Raw genomic sequence first — 9,287 nt, 5'->3', positions numbered from 1 at the left:
TTTGTTCCAAGAAGGAGCTCAATTTAAAAACTGAATTTCAACTTGCATGCTGTTTTCTGAGGCAGGTCCAGGAAAAACGTCTCTTCGGTTCAGCCACCTATGCTGCTGCATGACTAGGACTTACGTCAAAATCTTAGACCAGAAACAATGCAGGGACAAAGCTATGTTACACAGAGAAGACAGGCATGACCAGCTTCCAGAGAAAAATTAGAAGGCATTTTCTCTTGGAAAGGATTATTTATGCAATTAGCAGTTGAGTTACTGAGGTTATATATTAGGATGGATGTATCTGTGCTCTAAGACAAAGGAGTCTACTAAGCTCACATGAAGTGTAATTACGCCAATTATGGCAGCTGCACAGCAATGATAGTCAATCTTCAGTCAGTCAAAGGAAAGATGGGAAAAGCAGAGGTATGCAAGTTCTTCCAAAGTCATTCAGTTCCAGTCAGAAAAAAAAACCCCAAAATAAAACAAACAGTGGAATCAATTCCCTAAAGAAGTGAGATGACATCATTTTGAACTTAGGACAGCAAAATTGGTCATATCATAGAATCACAGAATAGTTAAGGTTGGAAAGGACCTTAAAATCATCTAGTTCATCCTACCTTCACTTCCCTAACAAACCACACAGCAGCTATTTGCACATCCCAGTAAAAGAGCTGAATTCCTATCATTACATATGCCTTTCCCAGCAAGTCTTCACTCACACACACAAACAGCAGCCACTCAGAAAACTGGTGAGCCCTGACTGTGACAACTGAGAAACAATTTAGAGAAAGCACATTTACTACTAAAGGTGAGCTTCCTGAGGCACAAGGTACCACAAAGAAAGGTAAGGTGAACTCCACAGGGTAAATACAACAGCATTACCCTACAGGATCTGGGTGACAGATGGAGAACACTCTCTCCACTCCAGGAGTTCATAACCAAGCTTTTTATTTCTGATATGCAAAACTGATCCATGCTTTTCATCAACATAAACTGTTCAAGAGGCCAGAGCACTGAGCTTGCCTGCACTGCTTTCAGCACAAAAAAAATAGCATGATAATTCCCCTTATTCTGCCTCTCACCCCTTTTGGCAATGGCTGGTGAGCCTTCACGCCACTGCTATTGCTCACAAACTCGTATGCTAGCTGCAGTCTCTATGGAATCAGTCTTTTTGCTGTTGAGTGGGAAGGTGAAAGATGTCTAAACGTTAGGTGGGGTGTAACTGAGCTCTGTCAGAAAGCCAGGGTGCTCAGGGTGTTGCTGAAGCACCTTCAACGTAACCTGAACTGGAACACAGGAGCCCTGCACGGGATCAAGTCAGTGGTGAACATGCTCCATGTATTTCATAGCTCTTTCTGAAGTACACGGTGCACTTGGGCTTAATAGTGCCAAACTGGCCCACCATTCTGAAAGGTTTCTGCAGGATGTTACAGATTTGTTTGTTTGTTCTGAGGTGTGATTTGTATTTAGATGATCTTTCCCAACCTCATGACATTGCCGCTTGCTGTGCAGGTGAACATTTGCATTATCAGCAGCACAGCTGTGCTAGGCCTACATGCTTCACACAGGATGGGCATCCATAAGCAACATTTTAGCTGAGAAGAAAAATTACGTGAATGGTACAAAATTCTGATGTAAGTAAGTACAGAGAAGAAGTCACATTGGCTTGATGGGAAAAGGAGACTTTCTTTTATGTACTGGGACTAGTTCAGGTGTGTGGGTGAGAAAACTTTTGGACAAGAGCCCCATCACTTACATACTTTTGTTGCTAAACTGCTTTCAAGCAGCCACAGCACACATGTAGGATGAACTTCCGGGCTCAGAACATAAAGTGTTAGTGCTTGTAGAGACCAAACCACCCAGCACAACATGTATCACTAATCAATGCCATCCTTTCTTAGGTCCAGAGTCTCTCCATTCAGGACTATGCTCTCCCATCCCAATTCTCTTGCTTGGCTTTAGTTTCAGCAATGCTCCCTATACTGTATTTCTGCTTTGTATGATATCTCGAGACATAGGCATCTCTTGCCTCCTTGGAGGAGCTGCCCAACTTATTCACTACTTACTCCTTGTTCTTCTCCTTCCAGGTCCTCAGTTTAACAGGATGAGTGGCAAATATCTCTACAGGCTCACTCAAGACTGAGTAACACTGACCCAGCTCAGTTCAGAAGCACCACAGGCTTGTGAGAGTCTATTACAGGCCTTCAAAAAACCTGTGGAAAAATATCTGAGGGAACTGCACTTTTGAATATAATCTAATTCATAAATCTGCAATGCAGATAATACAGTTGAACAATTACACATCTCATTCACTGAAGGACTTACAACAAAGCACATGTTAACAATGTCGTATTTAAAACACTCAACTCAGTTGAGTAACACACTGCTTTCCTTTTCCTGGTAAGGGCTACGTACCAAATAAAGAACTACTTTCACCCTCAAAACCTGTCATATGAATAACGGGATCACAGCATTGGAAATAATTTGCGTAAAATTTAAACCCCAAAATAATTTTTCTATAAAAATCACATTTTTAGCTCACACAAAGTTCCACACTTTATTAATCTACTTGTATCTGTATATTCTAACAAGAGAGCTTTCACAGTACAATACATGCAGATTTGTGGGAATTCAGATCTATTTACAAGAAATCAGAAATACATTATTCTTACTAACTTAAACTGAAAGCAAGCCTTCATTTCAGTGACTTAATCATACCCAGAGAGCATGTAATAAAATAATGACCTCTATTACACATCATAAATAGCAATCAAATCTCTACAAAATAATGATCAAACCAGATAATAAGTCTGATTACATTCAAAATCCTGTGCTTCTACTGGGTTTTATTTCTAGAGTGTGAAATAGAAATTGACTTATGAGAAGATGCTGGGCCAACAACTGAGGGGAGCCTGAGTAAACTGAAGAATGCCAATTAAGCCTGGAGGAAGTCTAAATGGGGGTAGCTTACCTCTTTTTCCAGACCCCTCACAGTGCACATCATACCAATTTAGACCCCCTTAAGATTCACTTAGAATACGCATTGAGACTTAGTTACTTACTTAAGCAAACCACTTAGTAACATGTAACTTCCGTACACCCTCTGAATATGATGCACAGGTTCTAAGTCCCAGTTATATAGCTCATATTCCAAGAGGTCAAAAGAGAAAAGTAAACAAAGAAAAGCAACTAACTGGAAAGAGAAAGAAACTGCCACCTCTCCAGTCATCTTGTTCTGCTTTGCCTGCATGTGAAGCACACCAGTGTAGTAACTGGTGTGAGTAGGCCTGGGGAGCTTAATAATCCCAATGTTTCAAAAGCTGATTCCAACAGGGCCTCATAATACAGTGTCTCCCAAAGCTCTGGATGTGCTACAGGTACATTTGACCTGCATCACATATTCAGAATGGATATTAGGAACAATTCCTTCACTGAGAAGGTGCTCAGGCATTGGAACAGGCTACCCAGGGCAGTGCTGGAGTCACCATCCCTGGAAGTGTTCACATACCATGTAGACCAGGCCCTCAGTGACATGGGTTAGCGGTGGCCTTGGCAGTGCTGGGGTAAAGGTTGGACTTAATGATCAACATCATTGATTCTGTGATTCTCTATCTGATAAATCTGCATCTTTGTATCTTTTTTTGGTTAGGATTTTGTTCCTCCTGCTTTTCTTTCTGACAGAAGCATGAAGCATTGACATGCTAACATCTCTCAGTCTTCCATAAGAGAAACTAAAGATTCATTCCTCCACATTTCTGCAATTTCCAATTAACAACTGTGATTTCATAATTTAGATGTCAGTCTTTAAATCTGCAGGTCAACACTTCCTGTCCCAACTGCAAGTATCTAGTCTCCCTCAAAATTAAATTCTAGATACTAAAGATAAAGGGCATATTCATATGACAAGGTGGAGAGAGATGTAAGCCTCTCTTTGTGCTCCAAACTGGCTGAAAAGCTAGCTCTGGGGCAGCAGATGTAATTTAAAACTACAAAACCCATGACTTAAGCACTGTATTAGAATTACAGCCTGGTCTGGGTTGGAAGGGACCTTAAAGCTCACCCAGTTCCAACTCCTGCCACGGGCAGGGACACCTTCCACTAGAGCAGGTTGCTCCAAGCCCCGTCCAACCTGGCCTCGAACACTGCCAGGGATAGGGCAGCCAAAGCTTCATGAAGACTCCTATTTCCGACCAGGAATCTTGATAAGATCCAAACGCCAGACATTTGCAATTATTACAGGAAGTCATTTCTCCCCTTTTTTTCATTTAGGACAACTAATAAATCCCTACCCAGGTTCTCTTCCAGCTCTTCCTCAGGAGGTACTGAGTATTACCGCGTACTCATCTTTGCTGTAACCACCACACCACAAGTTATGCTGAAGGGGAGGAAACTCCCCTGTTCACCTTGTGCTGGAATCCCTTCTAACAGAATCCACTCTGCAAAGCCTGATCAGCAAGAGAAAGAACAGAGCAAGCATGCCCACAGCTTAGCTGTCAGAGCTCTCACCTGTGAGATAGGAAACTTGATTTTTAGTACCTCTACACAAGCATTAATAGGAGCAGAGACTGAATATACACTTCTGAGTGAGATGTGTTTCTATGCGTAGAATGAGACCTTGTCCTGGTTTTGAGCAGCAGCAGTCAGTTTTCTCCTTCTTAGGAGCTAGTACAGTGCTGTGTTTTGATCTTTTGGCCTTGGAACAGTGCTGATAACGCCGATGTTTTCAGTTGCTGCTCGAATGTTTGGTCTGGCCAAGGATTTTCTGAGCCTCATGCTCTGCCAGGGAGGAGGGGAGGCTGGGAGGAAGCAGAGACAGGACACCTGACCCAAACTAGCCAGAGAGGTATTCCATACCACAGCACGTCATGCCCAGGATGTAACTTGAAGTGACCCGGAAGGGGGCTAGAGGGACTGCAGGGTTGGAGGAGGTATCGGTTGGTGCTTGGCTGGGGGGAGTGGGGTGAGTTATTGGTCGGCTGGTATTGAGGTGTTGTATTCTTTCCTCTTGTTATTTCCTTTAGCACCATTATTACTGGTGGTAGCAGTAGTGATTTGTGTTATACCTTAGTTACTAAGCTGTTCTTATCTCAACCCGTGGGAGTTGCATTCTTTTTGATTCTCCTCTCCGTCCCTCCAGAAGCAGGGGGAGGGCAAGAAGGGGGGGAAGTGAGTGGACGAGGTTTGTGGTTGGGTTTAAACCACGACAGACCTACAATAGTGCCCTAAAATACTGTGGCTGGGATTCACAGCTGGAATGCTCACCCAGTGACAGTATTATCAATGGCTCTTCCAAACCTTCCGTTTCACCATCTCTCCATTTTGTTTGTTCAGTACAGATCCTACAGTAATAACAACCATAAATATACCTTAGATATTGCACTGGTGATTCATGATGTTGTGAACATGTTGGTCTGAATTCTGAACTTGTTAGAGGAAAATTAAAAGCTTCTCATTTTACTAACAAAATGTGTTTGCCCATTAGCTCCATGCCAGTACAGCCTCAAATAATAGCCTGAAACCATGCAAATAGCCCTCAACAAGCCTATCTGTTTTGAGCCCCACATTTGAAAGCCACGTCCTGATTAATAGTGACATCAAAGTCAAAGCTTTAAGAAGAAGTTTCATCAGTAGAATGAGGGATGTGTGGGCTGGGTACCTAATTCAAATCCATATTCAAGGCTGTAATACATAAAGCTCCAAAAGTGACATAGGTTTGCAGGTTACAAAGAGCCAAGACAGCGCAGGTTTGGTTACATCTTCCTTCTCCCCTAAGGCAGAGGCTCCTGTTACACTGTCAGAAAGCAATCAGCTACCCATAAAAGTGGGCACGATAGTAGTCTTCAAAGTAAAAGTGGTGTTGTGACATTCTATCACTCCACCATGAGTACTGTGGACACGGTCACATCAGCAAGCCACTGTGCTAATGCCTGAACCTTACACACAACCCCCTTCTGCCGGAAAACATTCTAAGAGTGAACTTTACAACATGACTTCCTGGGAAGGCTCAAAATACTATAAGCAGGTCTGGAACATTGTAATAAAGCTTTGGAAAAGTGTTATTAGCTTAGAAAGGGCTCTGGGCAATGAGAGGTTGTGTGGTAGACACAACAAACCCAAGGATATTGAGGGAATCAGTCGCTGGTGAGGAGAGCTGCACTGAGCTAGCTCTCTGAAGACCTCAGACAGCTATGAGGGGACCATAACTGCACACTGCTCATGACCAACAGAGCATTTTAGCAGTCAAGTTCCAATAGTAAAAGGGTAATAAAAAGGTATTTAGTAATTGAATAAATACTAATAATTAGTGTATTTTGTTTACTAATATCTGTACACAATATGCTCTTTCAATACCACAAAAAGCATCTGTTTTCTTGTCAATGCTGTTCTTGAGGAGGAAAATCAGTGTAGCAGCCGTGCAGTACAGTAGCATTACAACCTTATGAACTCCGCCTGAAACATACTACCTTACAGATTGATTCTGAGTATAAATATTGTCACATAGCATCATTTTACCAATTTCATCTTCAAAACTCGGTCAAAATAAATTTGGCAATGTAAGTTTTCAAAAAATTGAGCAAGATGCCTTATTAACCACATGGGCTTATCTTATCAAAATCAGATTCCTCCAATTCTACAGTAGCTCTTGCTGTAATAGATTGCCAGTACCTTAGGGCAGAGGTTGTCTTATGCTACACACATACAACACAATATACATACTTACTCCTCAAGTAATACTCATAACAAAAGATCAGAAAAAAACAGAAAACCTTAACATGAGGCTCAGCAAAACAATCTAGAAGGGGAAAAAAAGGCAGATTAATCAGATGTGAAATAAACATACTTCCTTTTTGAGTCAAAAGCTGGGCTCAAAGTTGAGCTAAGTTTTCTCCCAAGCCTGTAAGATGTGGTGTTGAAGGGCATTATCCTTCCTCTCTGTGAACGAGATACTAATATTAGGTACTACAGTAAAGATCCTGCAGAAACCCTTCACACACTTGAATGTTTGCTTCCAATACCCTTTCACACGCAAAGTGGATCTGGTTTTCCTCACGCTTTGAGGCATGGGAAAGCATGGGGCATGCTTATCCTCAGAGACTTGGCCCTATCCCCAAGTATGCAGAGTTAACATGATGATCTTCTCTATAGAGCTATGAAGGTGAAAGGCTTCTCTCTGCTTTCTCTCTAGTCTCTACAAGTCAATGTAGTAAACTGAGGATACCTTCTGAGATGGGGTTTACGTGCCACATAGAAACTGGGCAGTTATGGAATACACTAAAGGCCGCAACCATGCTGGTGAAATGAAATGCTTGACAAGCCTCTTAGAAACGTACTTGCGGAAAGCTCTGCAAGTGGGGCAGTTATGAAAAGCTGCCACTGGATGTCAGATAATAGAGAAGGACTAATGATAAATGGACAGGCTGAAATAATGCTGCAATTCCTACAGGAATTGCCCAGGAAGTTTCTTTACCTGCAAGTCTCTATCCAGACAGTAGAGGGCTGCAAAATCTCTTCAGCATGGGGAAGGTTAAATGTGACAGAAGGCAGGACAGAGCCTGTGCATGACAGTGTCAAGATGCTAGGGCTTAGTGCCAGGTTAGGAAACAGTCCGTTTCTGATAGAGCAGGACAGCATTAGTCAAGGTAGGCAGATATTTGGGAGCAATGTGCCAGCAAACGAGTGATGTGGACAGCCCCTGAACACATCCAGCAAGTGACTGAAACTTGGCTGCTTGCAACGAAGGTTTTGCTTGCCCACATGCCCCTTGCACTGCCCAAATACAGGGAGGGGGATGGAGCTGTGCTGATTCTCCCTTAGGTCCTCAGGTAGGTTTAGCTTTAGATTGTGATTGAGAATATGCCTTAATAAGATGGCTACAACACATTTCTGACTCCCTGTTTTGTACAACATCCCCTCATGACTGTACTTGGCAGCAGTTCTGTTTGCTGCCTTCATGATGAGGGCTCTTGGCTTTCACAGGTGCTGGAAGCACCAAACCCAATCCCAAAGCACAGGCTAGCATATGGTCATCTTTGGGCCTCTCCCCAGAGTAAGAGCCACTACTTTTTGCCATCTTCCTTTCAGGGAAAACAAGACAGGAAACATCAAGGTTCTCAAGCCAATCCTCCCTCTCCAGAGTCACTCCAGGGCAGCTCCAGCATGCTTGGGGCACCTTCCTTTTATACCTGCCCTACTCACAGGCTTTAGTCCCAGCTGCAGCAGTAATTTAGTCCCTCCCTTACATGCTTTGCCATTTCCTGTTTCCTGGGATCTACGTTTGTCATTTATCTGTCTCTGTGAGTGATTCAGCTCCCTGTGTTACACATGGAGAGACAATGATAGTGCTTGCTCTGAAGCTGTAGCACAGACCTTGCTCTACCAAATACCTGTGCGCTGATATACTATAGTGCTCACGGCAATCCCTGGCAGCGGGGTCATTCACCATAAATATTCAACAGAGAGATGCCTGGACAATAGTGGTACTGAGATATCTAGAGAAATAAATTACCCCCCAAAGCTTGTATAGTTTCCTGCCTCATACACTGAAGCATCAAGGCACAGAATAGCCTTACTAATAGCTTATCAAGAGGCAGATTTGGGGCTTTTGGGTTCAGTTTGCTGAGAGACACCAAGTGTCTTGAGAGAGATAATACACTTTATCAAGGCCATATGAGAAAGCTGGAAAAAGCAGCTACATTTTCCAGAACACGGGACCTGCATGAGGTCATTTAATGTTTTGGTCCTTTGAACATCATCACTCTTGGCTCAGTCTGGGCACTGCATCTTTCCAAAGGCACTAATTGATTTGGCTCTGTGCAAGATGAATAAGAGTATGACACATAAAAATTGTTCTTGAATAGAAGGCTGAGGAATGAGTAATATACCCCTTTTCACTGATTTCTATAACAGGTTCTAATTAAATATGGCAAAGGAAAAGATAGGTAAGGTTGCCTTATTCAGAAACAAGTAGATCACCCAAGCAACAAATTTGTGGTACGGCAGTTTGGCATTTACCTCTAGCCTAGAAATTTGTACCAATTATCCTACCATTAGCTGAACATGGTACATCACAGATTGCATACTCCAGGCATATCATTTCAAGGGCAGGAAAGGCATATCAAAACCCTCATTTTCTAATTCTGTAGATGAGGGTTTGTTTACACAATCTTATACCATTGCAGATGAATGAAGGCAAGATCAGTAGAAAAAAATTAGCCTTCCTATAGATAATGTGAGCCTCAGCAGGCCTATTTCTTAAGGCTTATATTAATGTCAATACAAGTTTCAAGGGATTACCCATC

Source organism: Lathamus discolor, chromosome 3, assembly GCF_037157495.1.
Source record: "Lathamus discolor isolate bLatDis1 chromosome 3, bLatDis1.hap1, whole genome shotgun sequence".
In the NCBI taxonomy this organism is placed as follows: domain Eukaryota; kingdom Metazoa; phylum Chordata; class Aves; order Psittaciformes; family Psittacidae; genus Lathamus; species Lathamus discolor.
This window is presented reverse-complemented; position numbering follows the sequence as displayed.